Below are 15,655 nucleotides of genomic sequence, written 5' to 3' on the forward strand. Positions count from 1 at the left end.
TATATATATATATATATATGTGACACCAGCAGTCATATGGGCTATTGTAGTGCTGTAGAGTTGGGTACAATAGTTTTTTAGTAGGTTTTGGAGGGCTCACTGTACAATATAAGGGAGCATCGGTAAGATGTGTACCTGGGAGCTTTTAGGTGAAGTCCACTGCAGTGCCCCACTGATTTGCTGGGATGTCTGTGTGGCCAGTCTACTAAGAATGCTGGCTCCTTCTCTACCCCTCATCCCACCCACCCCAGGACTGACACTTCCTAAATCCCTATTCTAACTACACTACTTATCACAACTTAACTCCACCCGAATTACAACTGTCTCAAATTGCTGAGGAGTAAAGTTAATCTTGCACACTGTCAAGCCCCATCATAAAATACCTATTCATACCCATTCCAACAAATCAGGATGACTTTTATTCTCTGTAATAATTGTGGAGCTTTAGTTTCAAGGCCAATCATCTGGAAACTTAAGGCTTGTCCTATCTGTAATCAGCTCGCTAGTTTAAAACAAGAGCTCAGTAAATTAAAGCAGGAATTAGATGCACTTAAAGCAACTTCTAAGACTGCACAAAATCACACTGCACAAAATCAAACCAAATTCACACCACTGCCTCAAAGGATAAAACCACCTAAGAATAGATGGTTCACAGTAGGCTCAGGCAGACTTCATCATGTGACACAGAGGCATACACCCTCACAAGTGTTACCCCTACAGAATTCTTTTGCTCCATTAAAGCACTGTGAGGTTCCTAAAAATAGAACTGAGCCAGAAGAAACAGCAAAAGCAAAAGAAATTAAGGTGGAACAAAAAGATATGGAGGGACCTAAAGACAAAAAACTCACCAAAATATCAAATGTTGAAACGCATACCAGGAAATGTAGATGGAAAGTGATGATCACAAATGCTCGCAGTCTTGGCAAAAAAGTTCATGACCTTCAAGCCCTGATGTTGGAGGCAGACTTAGACGTTGTTGCAATCACAGAGACATGGCTCAATGGTTCCCATGAATGGGATGCAAACATACCAGGCTATAATCTATTTAGGAAGGATAGAGAGGGTCGTAAAGGTGGAGGAGTAGCTCTATATGTGAGAAATGATATCACAGCAACCGAAATGACAGGGACCTGGGGTAAAGAAGAAGCGATATGGATCACCTTAAAAAGAGAGGATAGAACCTCTGTCCACGTGGGTGTTGTCTACAGACCTCCAACACAATTGGAAGAATTAGATAAAGACCTGATCGCAGATATTCAAAAGTTGAGAAAGAAGAGAGAGGTGCTGTTGCTGGGAGATTTCAATCTGCCGGATGTAGATTGGAAGGTTCCGTCTGCGGAATCGGAAAGAAGTAGAAAGATTGTGGATGCTTTCCAAAGTGCTCTGCTCAGACAAATGGTCATGGAACCCACGAGGGAAGGAGCGACGCTGGATCTGGTGCTCACAAATGCGGATAGCGTGTCAAATGTCCAAGTGGGTGCCCACCTGGGCGGCAGTGACCATCAAACGGTTTGGTTTGATATGACGGCTGAAGAGGAGGGTGGCCACTCAAAACTCAAAGTCCTGGATTTCAAGCATGCTAACTTTAGTAAAATGGGGAAATACCTAAGGAAGGAGCTGATGGGCTGGGAGGATGTACGAGAAGTGGAAGGACAGTGGTCCAGACTGAAAGAAGCTATAAATAGGGCCACAAACCTTTATGTAAGGAAAGTAAATAAAAGCAAGAGAAAAAGGAAACCGCTATGGTTCTCCAAGCAAGTGGCTGAGAAAATAAAGGCTAAAGAGTTGGCGTTCCAGAAATACAGAAAAACTCAACACAAGGAACACGGGGAGGAATACTGGAGGAAACTGAAAAAAGCCAAGAGAGAGGTACGTCTGGCAAAAGCACAAGCGGAAGAACAAATGGCTAGAAAGGTAAGGAGGGGTGACAAAAATTTCTTCAGGTATATTAGTGAAAGGAGAATGACTAAAAAGGGAATTGTGAGACTAAAAGATACTGCAAACCGCTATGTAGATAATGATGAAGAAAAGGCAAATTTGCTAAATAGATACTTTTGTTCTGTTTTTACTGAAGAAAATCCGGGAGAAGGACCACGATGGACTGGCAAAAGTTCATTTGAGAATGGAGTGGATAGAGCACCGTTCACGGAAGAGAGTGTGTATCAACAACTAGAGAAACTAAAGGTGGACAAAGCCATGGGACCGGATGGGATCCACCCCAGGATATTGAGGGAGCTCAGAGAGGTTCTGGCGGGTCCTCTTAAAGATTTGTTTAATAAATCCTTAGAAATGGGAGAGGTTCCGAGGGATTGGAGAATGGCGGAGGTGGTCCCTCTTCACAAAAGTGGTGATAGGGAAGAAGCTGGAAACTACAGGCCGGTAAGCCTCACTTCGATTATTGGAAAAGTAATGGAAGCGATCCTGAAGGAAAGGATAGTGAATTTCCTGGAAGAAAATGAGTTGCAAGATCCCAGACAACATGGTTTTACCAAAGGGAAATCGTGCCAAACGAATCTCATTGAATTCTTTGATTGGGTGACCGGAGAATTGAACCGTGGACGTGCTATAGACGTAATCTACTTAGGTTTCAGCAAGGCTTTTGACACGGTTCCCCAAAGGAGGCTCTTAAATAAACTGGATGGGCTGAAGATAGGACCGAAAGTGGTGAACTGGAATAGGAACTAGTTGACGGACAGGCACCAGAGGGTGGTGATGAATGGAGTTCGCTCGGAGGAGGGAAAGGTGAGTAGTGGAGTGCCTCAGGGATCGGTGCTGGGGCCGATTCTGTTCAATATATTTGTGAGTGACATTGCCGAAGGGTTAGAAGGTAAAGTTTGCCTATTTGCGGATGATACTAAGATTTGTAACACAGTGGACACCCCGGAGGGAGTGGAAAACATTAAAAAGGATCTGAAAAAGCTAGAAGAATGGTCTAAGGTTTGGCAATTAAAATTCAATGCGAAGAAATGCAAAGTGATGCACTTAGGGAGTAGAAATCCAAGAGAGGTGTATGTGTTAGGCGGTGAGAGTCTGCTAGGTACGGATGGGGAGAGGGATCTTGGGGTGATAGTATCTGAGGATCTGAAGGCGATGAAACAGTGTGACAAGGTGGTGGCCGTAGCTAGAAGGTTACTAGGCTGTATACAGAGAGGTGTGACCAGCAGAAGAAAAGAGGTGTTGATGCCCCTGTACAAGTCGTTGGTGAGGCCCCACCTGGAGTACTGTGTTCAGTTTTGGAGGCCGTATCTTGCTAAGGATGTAAAAAGAATTGAAGCGGTGCAAAGAAAAGCTACGAGGATGGTATGGGATTTGCGTTACAAGACGTATGAGGAGAGACTTGCGGACCTGAACATGTATACTCTGGAGGAAAGGAGGAACAGGGGTGATATGATAGACGTTCAAATATTTGAAAGGTATTAATCCGCAAATGAACCTTTTCCGGAGATGGGAAGGCGGTAGAACGAGAGGGCATGAAATGAGATTGAAGGGGGGCAGACTCAAGAAGAATGTCAGGAAGTATTTTTTCACGGAGAGGGTGGTGGATGCTTGGAATGCCCTCCTGCAGGAGGTGGAGATGAAAACGGTAACGGAATTCAAACATGCATGGGATAAACATAAAGGAATCCTGTGCAGAAGGAAGGGATCCTCAGGAGCTTAGTCTAGAATGGGTGGCAGAGCTGGTGGTTGGGAGGCGGGGCTAGTGCTGGGCAGACTTATAAGGTCTGTGCCAGGGCTGGTGGTTGGGAGGCGGGACTAGTGCTGGGCAGACTTATACGGTCTGTGCCGGGGCTGGTGGTTAGGAGGTGGGACTAGTGCTGGGCAGACTTATACGGTCTGTGCCGGGGCTGGTGGTTGGCGGCGGGGATAGTGCTGGGCAGACTTATACGGTCTGTGCCAGAGCCGGTGGTGGGAGGCAGGGATAGTGCTGGGCAGACTTATACGGTCTGTGCCAGAGCTGGTGGTGGGAGGCGGGGTTGGTGGTTGGGAGGCGGGGATAGGGCTGTCCAGACTTATACGGTCTGTGCCCTGAAGAGGACAGTACAAATAAAAAAGTAGCACATATGAATTTATCTTCTTGGCAGACTGGATAGACCGTGCAGGTCTTTTTCTGCCGTCATCTACTATGTTTAGTATCCCAATGGCTTGATTTTGTGCGTTTTTCACATGGACCAAAAAGATAAACATACAGAGCACAAAAACATCTAGCAAGTGGCTATTTAAAAAAAAAAAACAGATGTTTTCCAGTTTTGAAAATGGCTATATTTGCTATTCGGATTCTGGATGTTTGAAGCAAAATGTCCAAAGTTGGACTTAGATGTCATATTGAAAATACCTCTCTCTGTCTCATCAAATCTAAAATGCCTGTTTTTTTCCTTCCTACCCTTTCTCCTCCTTTCTTTAATTGAATTTTAAACAATTATATTTTACCTTATCCTATAAAGAGCTAAGTTGGATTACAAACAAGGAATAAAATATTCAATAAAAACTACCTACTTAGACAACAAGAATTGAGGAGCAGAGAAATACTTAGCTAGTGATTGCAAACGCCAGTGCTGGAGTGTCATAAACATGCCTGTCTTTCAGGATTTCTAAGATGTTATTAATACATTTGCATACACTTACTGCCGGATTCTATGTAGCACGCCTAGAGATCTGCGCCAAAATCCAGGCGTATTTTATAACAATGCGTGTAATTTAATTGGATTAACAAGCTAATCAGCTTTGATAACAGCACTAATTGGCAATAATTAGAATTTATGCACACAACTCACTAAGCTTATTCTGTATGAACTCTGTCTAAATTCTCATGTGCGCAGTTCAAAAGGTTATGGCTATGGACGGGGAAATTAACATTTTGTGGTTGTTCCAAAATTTACACGCAGTTATCGCATATGGTCCAGTGCACGTAAATCTACACGCAGGGATTTACGCCACATTTTTGTTGGTGTAAATGGACATGTGTAGTTTTAAGCACTGGAATATCAACTAAGTGCGTTCTATATACCGCACCTAAATCTTGGCATCACTGATAGAATACGTTTAGGCAGAAATGTTTACCGCACTGATTTTTTTAGGTGCCATATATAGAATCTGGCCCTTAATGCAAGAACCAGGTAAATTTGCAATATTTGCCTCTATTTATGGCACCCAAGGACTGACATTTGCTGTCACTGCCTTTAACCCTTCTACATCTTCCCTATGTCTATTATTTTACATGTGCCCACATCTATTTTATCTCCCATAGTTATAATGGGAATACAATTTTCCCAATTTAAAAAGCTGGAATTCTCAGACAACTCATAGGAACAAATGCTAATGTGATACGGCATGATAAATATAGTTAAGCTCAATATAAAGCTAAATATGCTAACACAGTATGTGACGGCAGATAAAGACCTGAATGGTCCATTCAGTCTGTCCAACAGATTTAAATCAACAATGGAAGTCATGTTATGTACTTGATCATGGCCTTTCTTTGGTGTTTCTGGGACACAGACCACAGAAGTCCGCCCAGCTCTGTCTGAAGAGAAGTTCTATAACTGGATGCCTGCATTCATGCACCCCTTGTGCACATTTATTTACAGAATACTAGCATTTACCGTACGTGTATAAGTGTACACTTAGTCACAAAAGTGCTAGCAGAATCCCTATGCATTATTTTGTAAAGGTGCATGCACGTGGGTAGACCATGGATAGGCAATGCATGGGGCTCCTACTTATGTGTGTAGCCTACAGAATACTATAAGATCGCACATCCCTGCTGCATTTAGGCAATCACAGTTACGCTGGTGTAATTGCAGGCGGGCAATTGTGAAGTGCGCAGATACCGGGTTATGCTGGTATTCAGTGTGCACCTCTGGCATAGCCAACGAGAGGGGGGTAGGGAGGACAAAATTCCCCGGGCCCGGGTCTCCATGGGGGGCCCGGCGCCACAGTCCCACCCACCCTCCGTCGTCGACCGTCAGCCACCAGGCCGGGCCCCCTGCATTGAAATCACAGCGCCTCTCACCTCTGTGTGAAAGCGCTGCTGGCAGCAGATCGCCTCCCTTCGGACCTCCTTCCCCTGACATAACTTCTGTGAGGGCAGGACACAAGGAGGGCTGAAGGGAGGCGATCTGCTGCCCTGCTGCCTGCAGCGCTTTCACACGGAGGTGAGAGGTGCTGTGATTTCAATGCAGGGGGCCCAGCCAGGTGGCGGACAGAGGGGGGCTGGTGGAGGGGGGAGCGGCGGCGGCGACCTCTGGGGGGGGAGGGGAGCGGCGACCTCGGGGGGGGGGGGGGGGTGGAGGGGGGGGGGAGCGGCCTTGCCCCAGGCCTGGCCCAGTCTCTCGGTGGCCCTGACCTCTGGTCACTGCATCTCAAAAAGATATAGAATTAGAATAGGTACCGAGAAGGGTGATGAAAATGATAACGAGGATGGGACAACTTCCCTATGAGGAAAGGCTAAAGCAGCTGGGGCTTTTCAACTTGGAGAAGAGACGGCTGAGGGGAGATATGCTAGACGTCTATAAAATACAGAGTGGAGCAGAATGGGCAGACATAAATTGCTTGTTTACTCTTTCCAAAAATTCGAGGACTGGAGAGCACACAATGAAGCTACTGAGTAGTTGTGACGAAACAGTGGGGTTCTGAGCCTGAAAACTGTATTATTTCATGAAGTGTATTTCTTCTAATTGGCCAGCAGATGGGAAAATCCACTGCTTATTTCTAGAATAAGCAGCATGAAATCTGTTTTACTCTTTTGGGAACGTGTACTTGTGACCTGGATTGGCCACTGTTGGAAACAGGATACTGGGTTTGATGAACCTTTGGTCTGTCCCAGTATAGCAACGCTTATGTTCTTATGTTCTATAACGGACTAATTATCAACCTATTTCCAACCTACCTCTCCTGTATAAGCTGGCAGCAAAAATCATTTCTGAAGAACTTCAAAACTTCTTGGAAGATACAAATGCCTTATACCCACATCAAACTAGATTTAGATGTAATTATTCTAACTGAAATTACACTACAGTGGAAGTCCAGAAATCCAGATGCCAGAAATCCAAGCCATCCGAGAATCTGGACCCTTTAAATTTACCTGCGGACCACCCGAGAATCCGGATGATCACCCACGAATCCAGACTCCCCCCCCGTACAGTTTCTCTCCCTCTGTTCCTGACCCTGCGTGCTTGCTTCTCTCACTCTCCCAGGCCCCCAAGGCCCCCTGTGGGTCCCCCTCCCTCCTCACACAGACCAGCGTCTTTCCCCCGCTCCTGGACCTGCCCGCTTGCTCTTTATTACCTTTCCTGAAGTTTTCAGCAAAGCAGCAGCAGCCTTACTCGCTGGCTGCCTCTGGCATGCAGAGGGCCTTTCCCCTCTGACCTGTCCTGCCCTTCCAACAACAGGAGGTTGCATCAGATGGGTCAGAGGGGAAAGGCCTGGTGGATGCCGGAGGCAGCTAGTGAGTGAGGCTGCTGCTGGTGCTGCAGCACTGACGACTTCAGGAAAGGCAACAAAGAGCAAGTGGGCAGGGCAGGGAGTGGGAGGAAGATGCTGGACCATGTAAGGGAAAGGGGGGGCCTGGGAGAGTGGAAGTGGGGCTGGCTACTGGGTAAATGATGGTAAAACAAGTACTGCCTGAGAATCCAGAAAGTCCAAAAATCCGTACTGACCTGATCCCCGAGCAGTCCGGATATTTGGACGTCAACTGTATTAGAAGTCACAACATTGATCAAGACCTATCTAGACCAAAGTAAATCTGTGATCCTGATATCATTAGATTTGTCTTATGCTGTTGATCTTGTAGACCACAATCTGCTGTTAGACAGAGATACCGTACTATCATGGTTTTGTTCATACCTCTCCACTATATCAAATGTCGTTTCAAGGGATCTACTTCAAATACTCACTCTCATTTCTGTGGTGTTCCACAGGGTTCTATCCTATCACCTACATTGTTTAACCGTTTTAATTTCAGGCGCAGCGATGGCAGTGAAGAGGACAATACAGCGGGCTCACCTCCAGCTTCTCCCTTCCTTCACACAGTGTCCCGTTTTCTGTGATGATGTATTTCCTGTTTCCGCGAGGGCGGGACACTATGAGGGAAGGGAGAAGCTGGAGGCGAGCCCGCTGTGTTGTCCTCTTCACTGCCGTCGCTGACGCTGCGCCTGTAAGTAAAAGTGTTAAATGGGGGGGGGGGGAACGGAGTGGAGGGCTGTCAGTTGGGGAGCTGAGGGCAGGAAGGAGGGACCATCCGAGGGTCCGAGAGCTGCCTGCAGCGCTGTGCCAGCCCTGCGTTTGGTAGGCAGCAGCCAGGGGAAGGTCACGGTTGGGCTGGGGAGGCTTAGCCTCCCCACGCCTCTTATACGGGGCGTCTATGACTTTCAGTCTCACCTTGTCTTCCGGTGGTCAACTTCAGAGGTGGCTCCAGTCTGTTCTTTTCCTTTGCATTGTTGCCCCTGCTGCCACTTCCTGTGTGTTCCAAAACTCATTCTGGTGTTCAGTGTGTTTCAAGCCTCTTTCCTGTAGTACTTCCACTTCCTGTATGTTCCATGTCTCACTCTGGTGTTCAGTGTGTTTCCTGTCTCTGTCCTGTAGTTGTGACATCATCAGTGAGGGTCTTTATAAGGAAATTCAGGACACTCATTCAGGGCCTTTCCAACGCCAAAGGTCTCCAGGTTTGTCGGTGTACTTGTTATCCTGTTTCCCAGTTGGTGTGCTTGTTAGCACTTCTGTCCTGTTTCCTAGTTAGTGTGCCTGTGTGGCACTTCAGCTTTAGTTCTTCTGTTTGTCTCTGGGCTAGGGTTAGCCATTCTGCTTAGTTCTTCTGTCTGTCTGTCTGTCTGTGTGCTAGGGTTAGCACTTCTGCCTGTGTTCTTCTGTCTGTATGCAAGGCTTAGCACTTCAGCCTTAGTTCTTCAGCTTGTCTGTGTGCTGGTGTTAGTACTTCTGTCTTGTGTTTTGCCTATCTGTTCTCTTGTGTGTTTGTGTGTCCCAGCCTTGTGTTGCCCTGCTTGCCTACAGCTTGAGCTCCAGTCCTGCTTGTTTCAGTCCTGCATGCCTTCAGTTTCAGCTCCAGTCCTGCTGTTCCAGTCTTGCTTGTTTAGTCCAGTCCTGGTTGGAGGGTTTAGCCTGCTGCTGCCGTTTATTGACAGCAGCCCAAGAGCTCATGTTGTTCCTGAGTCCGTGACAGTTTGCTTAGAGCCTCTGACCGTGACACAATGAATTGTTAACTGCCTTGATACCATGTGTTCAAAGACGATATATATAAAGTTTAAATAAACATACATATAAACATAAGTCAGCCAGGACTTTTAAATGTATTTATAATTCATTGGAAGGACAGTGCTTCAATATAACTAATCCCACTGATGGGGACAAGATGCAGACTGGACCATGTGCTATCCAGGATCTGTTTTAGAATATTTGCCCTCTCACATCCATTCTCAGACCTTAGCAAACCCTCCTCCCTCTCATCCTCTCTAGTATAGTTTGCTTTACACAGTAAGAATATAATGGCAGCATCCATGTCTGCCTGCATTGCCTTTGATAATGGTATACTGTAGATCAGTAATTGTACGAGTTGTTTCTAAGTGCAGAAAGAGAATCAGATCCTCCTGAGAGTTGTTGAGTGCTACCTGAAATTGTTAGGCATGGCTCTCTGTATTCAGTACATATTGCTCCAGCAGTGCAGACTACAGCAAAGCAGAAAACAGGATATCCTCAATCTGAACTCCCAATGCTGTCAATCTTTGTGCCCATTCTATTAACACAACCACCTCTAACCAACTTCTTTTTGTTACCATCTCTTCTGAGGTTCAGTTAATGTATATCTCTAGGAAAGCATTGCCCATCTCTGTCTTCTTACCATCCCCCCATAATATGGCATAAAAAATGTACTTGCTGATATTCAAACAATTTAAGCAGGCTGGAGAAGTTCCTGCCTGCTTAAATCTCCTGTTGCAGTACCTATGCATATCGCCTCTGACCACTGCAAAAAAAATGGGCAGGTCAGGGGTGGCGTGGCGTTAGGGAGGAGCCCAGGGTTATTAGGCTTCTTAGCTATGTGGGTGTCAGCACTGAATACTGGCTGGCACCCACATAATTGTTTTGCCTTAAAAAAGCCCCCAAGCACCCTCCCAGCCCCCCTCAACAAAACCCTCTCCTTTCCTCCCCTCCTTTCTCCAAGCCTGCCACCAAGAATGAGTTCCCCCACCCCTGACCCCAATCCCCCACCATCTAGGCAGGCCCTCCCGGGTCTACCTGATGTCCCTGGTGGTCTGTGGGAGTCAGTGGGGGTAGGAGTAAAGGCTTCCCTGAGAAAATAGCTACCATGAACTCTTGTGGCAGCTCACGGTCCTGGCTATTTTGGGGGCGTTCCAGGGGCAGAGTCAGCACTTGGCCAGTTAAGTGCCAGTATTCTGCACTTAACCAGCCAATGTAACTGCATAAGTAGGACCGCATAAAAGTCAGTCCTGTCTTTATGTGGTGCCCCATAGCCAGTTAAGTGCCGAATATCACACTTAACCAGCTATGTTTTAGCTGGCTCTGCAAACTCAGAAATTCAACGCTGAAGCCTGGACTTGGCCCGGCATTGAATTTCCGAAAATGATGCTGGCAGAAGTCAGCAAAACGTTGAGCGCTGCCGGCTGTATATCCACCCCCTATATGTTTTTCTCCCTGTTTCTCTCTCCACTTTCACTCAGCACATGCAATTTCCCTTCCCTTCAAGGATCAAACAGCACGTTTTCACACTTTACTAAGAACACAAAGATGCTCTTATGGGGCACTACACTCTACTGAAGACGTGCAAAACAGAGATTGCTTTGAAGCAATCTTTCCTTCCAGAAGTTGTATATTATTGTTTAAACCCTGTGCTGATGTAGTAATACACTATACAGCTCCTGTGATCCCTTTACACTTTTCCTTGAGTCCTCTCGAATTAGTAGGTTCTCAAATGATGAATAAACCTAATTTTTTTGGTTCAACCTTCGGAATAAAATTACATAAGTACATAAGTAATGCCATACTGGGAAAAGACCAAGGGTCCATCAAGCCCAGCATCCTGTCCACGACAGCGGCCAATCCAGGCCAAGGGCACCTGGCAAGCTTCCCAAACGTACAAACAATCTATACATGTTATTCCCGGAATTGTGGATTTTTCCCAAGTCCATTTAGTAGCGGTTTATGGACTTGTCCTTTAGGAAACCGTCTAACCCCTTTTTAAACTTTGCCAAGCTAACCGCCTTCACCATATTCTCCGGCAACAAATTCCAGAGTTTAATTATGCGTTGGGTGAAGAAATATTTTCTCCGATTTGTTTTAAATTTACTACTCTGTAGTTTCATCGCATGCCCCCTAGTCCTAGTATTTTTGGAAAGCGTGAACAGATGCTTCACATCCACCTGTTCCACTCCACTCATTATTTTGTATACCTCTATCATGTCTTCCCTCAGCCGTCTCTTCTCCAAGCTGAAAAGCCTTAGCCTCCTTAGTCTTTCTTCATAGGGAAGTCGTCCCATCCCCGCTATCATTTTAGTCGCCCTTCGCTGCACCTTTTCCAATTCCACTATATCTTTCTTGAGATGTGGCAACCAGAATTGAACACAATACTCAAGGTGCAGTCGCACCATGGAGCGATATAACGGCATTATAACATCCTCACACCTGTTTTCCATACCTTTCCTAATAATACCCAACATTCTATTCGCTTTCCGAGCCGCAGCAGCACACTGAGCAGAAGGTAAATATCATTTCCAACACCGGTATCCCACCCAAATCTTCCTCGGTGAAGACCGAAGCAAAGAATTCATTCAATCTCTCCGCTACGTCTTTGTCTTCCTTGATCGCCCCTTTTACCCCTCGGTCATCCAGCGGCCCAACCGATTCTTTTGCTGGCTTCCTGCTTTTAATATACCGAAAAAAATTTTACTATGTTTTTTTGCCTCTAATGCTATCTTTTTTTTGTAATCTCTCTTGGCCTTCTTTGTCTGCGCCTTGCATTTGCTTTGACACTCCTTATGCTGCTTCTTGTTATTTTCAGACGGTTCCTTCTTCCATTTTCTGAAGGCATTTCTTTTAGCACTAATAGCTTCCTTCACCTCACTTTTCAACCAGGCCGGCTGTCTTTTGGAGTTCTGTCTTTCTTTTCTAATTTGCGGAATATGTTTGGCCTGGGCCTCCAGGATGGTATTTCTGAACAGCGTCCATGTCTGTTGTACAGTTTTTACCCTCTCAGTTGTCCCCCTAAGTTTTTTTTCCACCATTCTTCTCATTTTATCATAGTCTCCTTTTTTAAAGTTAAACGCTAACGTATTTGACTTCCTGTGTATAGTTACTTCAAGGTTGATATTAAAACTGATCATATTATGATCACTGTTATCAAGCGGCCCCAGTACCATAACATCCCTCACCAAATCATGCGCTCCACTAAGGACCAAGTCTAGAATTTTTCCTTCTCTCGTCGGCTCCTGCACCAGCTGCTCCATAAAGCTGTCCTTGATTTCATCAAGGAATTGTACCTCTCTAGCATGTCCCGATGTTACATTTACCCAGTCTATATCTGGATAATTGAAGTCACCCATTATTATCACATTATCAAATTGCTTGGGTGTTTTCATTCTACCATGGGATCCTCTTCTAAACATACTTTCTCTCCATATGGGGAATTTCCCACTCTGTACCTTTTCTTTATTAGTCAAGCTCTGGATGGTTCTTTCTCCCTCCTTTACTCTTCTTGTGCTTTTGGTCCAAGCTTCTGAATTTACTCCTTGTTTTTCAGTCAGGCAGAGGAGTGGATAAAATCCTTTGACTTCTCAAGTGCACTTTACAAAGGGTATAAAAACTGCATGGTCCCTGGTCAGGTCACATTTCTCGCTTGGTGGAAGCGAAAATATATTTTGCTGCTATAGCTGCTGTTTCTCCTCATTTTCCCAGGATTATAGTTTTTTTCTGCTCATTTCTTAAAGTTTTGATTTTCTCTGATTGTTGTGGGAAATTTGTATCTCTGATATTTTTATATTTTGCACATTTCACACTGTGGAGTGAGAAATTACCTCTGTTAATCTAACACCATAAAGGAATGGTGGAGGAAAATACCTCAGATGACTGTGGTACCCAGGGCCGTGCCTAGGGTCTCTGGCGCCCCCCTGCAGACTATCAGTTGGCGCCCCCCCCCCCCCCCCCCCCGTGTGGTACAAGATGCAAAAGAAATAGGAGCTGAAAGATGGAGTGCATCTTTGTGGGATTGCTCAACAAATAGATCACAAATAATTTTTTATGATTTTTTAGCCGTGAAAATGATCGCTCACCACTTGCCACACTGAAAGGAATTGTCAGAAATATTCTTAGCAACAAATTGCTATACATTGCAAAATAAGATAGCAGATGTAAATTCTCAAAGTGGACATATTCCAAACGCTAAAATGAAAATAAAATGATTTTTTTTTCTACCTTTGTTGTCTGGTGACTTTCTTTTTCCGATCATGCTGGCCCAGTATCTGATTCTGCTGCTATCTGTCCTCTTAACTCCGTTTCCAGGACTTCCTTTCCATTTATTTCTTTACTTTCCTCCTTTCTTCTTCATTTCTTGCTCTATATCCATTTTCAGCAATTTCTCCTCTCTCCCTGGGTCCTGCCCTCCCACCAATGTCCATCCTTGTCCCTCTCTGCCCTTCCCTCCTCCATCCATAGCCATCAATCCTCCTCTGTCCCCTCCCCTCCATTTCCAGCAATTTGTCCTCTCCTTGGGCCCTGTCCTCCCATCCATGTCCATCCTTGTCCCTCTCTGCCCTTCCCTCCTCCATCCATAGCCAGCAATCCTCCTCTGTCCCCTCCCCTCCATTTCCAGCAATTTGTCCTCTCCTTGGGCCCTGTCCTCCCATCCATGTCCATCCTTGTCCCTCTCTGCCCTTCCCTCCTCCATCCATAGCCAGCAATCCTCCTCTCTCCCCTCCCCTCCATTTCCAGCAATTTGTCCTCTCCCTGGGCCCTGCCCTCCCATCCATGCCTCTCTGCCCTTCCCTTACCTCAGCTCTGCACCTGGGGCCTTTAAATCTTTTACCTCCGGTCGCAGCAGCGTCAATGAAAGCGTCGTCGACGTCTCCCTTCCCTTTGCGCTCGTTGGTTCCCTCAGTGTCCCGCCTTCTTCTGACATCAGAAGAAGGCGGGACACTGAGGGAACCAACGAGCGCGAAGGGAAGGGAGACGTCGACAGCGCTTTCACTGACGCTGCTGCGACCGGAGGTAAAAGATTTAAAGGCCTCGGCAGCGCAGAGCTCAGGTGAGCAGCAAGGGTAAGCACCGCGGCGGTGCCCTCCAGAGGTTGGCGCCCCCCTGCGGTGCTTACCCCGCTTACCGTATCGGCACGGCCCTGGTGGTACCCTTACAGATGCCAATTAATATAATATCACAGCATCCAAACCACAGTTCACAGCTTCTGTCATCGGTCATAAAAACCCCCCAACCAAACCAATGGACAATGTTTTACGAAAAAACCTTTTAGTGGTGCAAACAAATTTCATCTACGAAGGTATATAGTGAAAATAGTACAAGCCCATCAAAAGGGAACTAAAAGTTGAACTTAGCTTGTGTGGCAGTCTCAAACAGTAGAATTCTGGTCCCATACTATCATACTATCAATTGCACATGCTGCATGGTGCAATTAGATGCTTCAACTGACACTAGTTATTGACATGACATATGTTGGCATACCTAACTTTCAGCACACCAACAGCTTAGGCATGCCCAGAAGCCATTTTAGTATTGTCGCTATCTCCTTAATTCTATATAAGTCACCCAAATTTGGGCGCAGATCTCAGGTGTGTCTACAAATTAGTTAATTAGGTGCTAACAATCAATTATTGGGATTAATTGGAGTTAATTGGCATTTAATTGGCACCAATTTGGCCTTAGTCGCTATTCTATAACATCCATGACTAAATTTCATAGCACGCAACTCAAAAGAGGGCTTGGTCAAGGGAGGGGCATGGACAAGTCAGGGATATTCTCAGAAATTAGGCACAATATAATAGAATGCTTGGATTTGCATGCCTTACTGCCATCAGTTGGGCATGAGGATTTATACCAGGTTTTCAGCAGGTGTAAATATTTACGCTCAAAGTTGGAATCCACTCAAACAGCTATGGTGTAACAGTCATTTAGCACTAACCTCCTGATTCTATAAAGTTGCCAAAAACTGCATGCACAAATTTGGGTACACCCGCAATTTAATTAAATGACAAGCCAATTAGTGTAATTAATTGGCTTTTTAAGAAGCAATTATTGGTGCTAATTGAACTCAATTAACATGCACGCGCATAAATTTAGGTGGTGGTATTTGCACCATGTTTTCGCTGTTGCAAATAGATATGCCTAAATTTATGCGCAACCCCTGTGCTTAAACGCTGTTCTATAAACCGCTCCTAACCTCAGGAACGGTTTATAGAATAGCGCTTAAGTGGGGGGTTTTAGGTGCAATTTATAGAATTCACTCTTAAGCAACCTTTAGAGAATTGGTGCTTTGCATGGATCTTCAGTGCCTAACTTTGGGTGCCATTTACTGACTGTGGCCCTAAACATGCCCTGTTGAGGTGCCTACATCTTGATGTCAATTTACAGAACTGCAACCAGAGTTCTTTCACATGGACTACATTTCATAAGCATCCAGGAAAGG

At 45.5% G+C, this 15,655-nt stretch overlaps 1 protein-coding gene across 1 annotated transcript in view; it reads right to left on the reverse strand.

Moving 5' to 3' along the window:
• Positions 1–15,655, reverse strand: part of LOC115467029 (L-gulonolactone oxidase-like) — a 212,740-nt gene that overhangs the window by 161,600 nt on the left and 35,485 nt on the right. The gene's annotated exons all lie outside the window — the stretch shown is intronic.

This window comes from Microcaecilia unicolor, chromosome 3 (genome assembly GCF_901765095.1).
Source record: "Microcaecilia unicolor chromosome 3, aMicUni1.1, whole genome shotgun sequence".
Taxonomy (NCBI): Eukaryota; Metazoa; Chordata; class Amphibia; order Gymnophiona; family Siphonopidae; genus Microcaecilia; species Microcaecilia unicolor.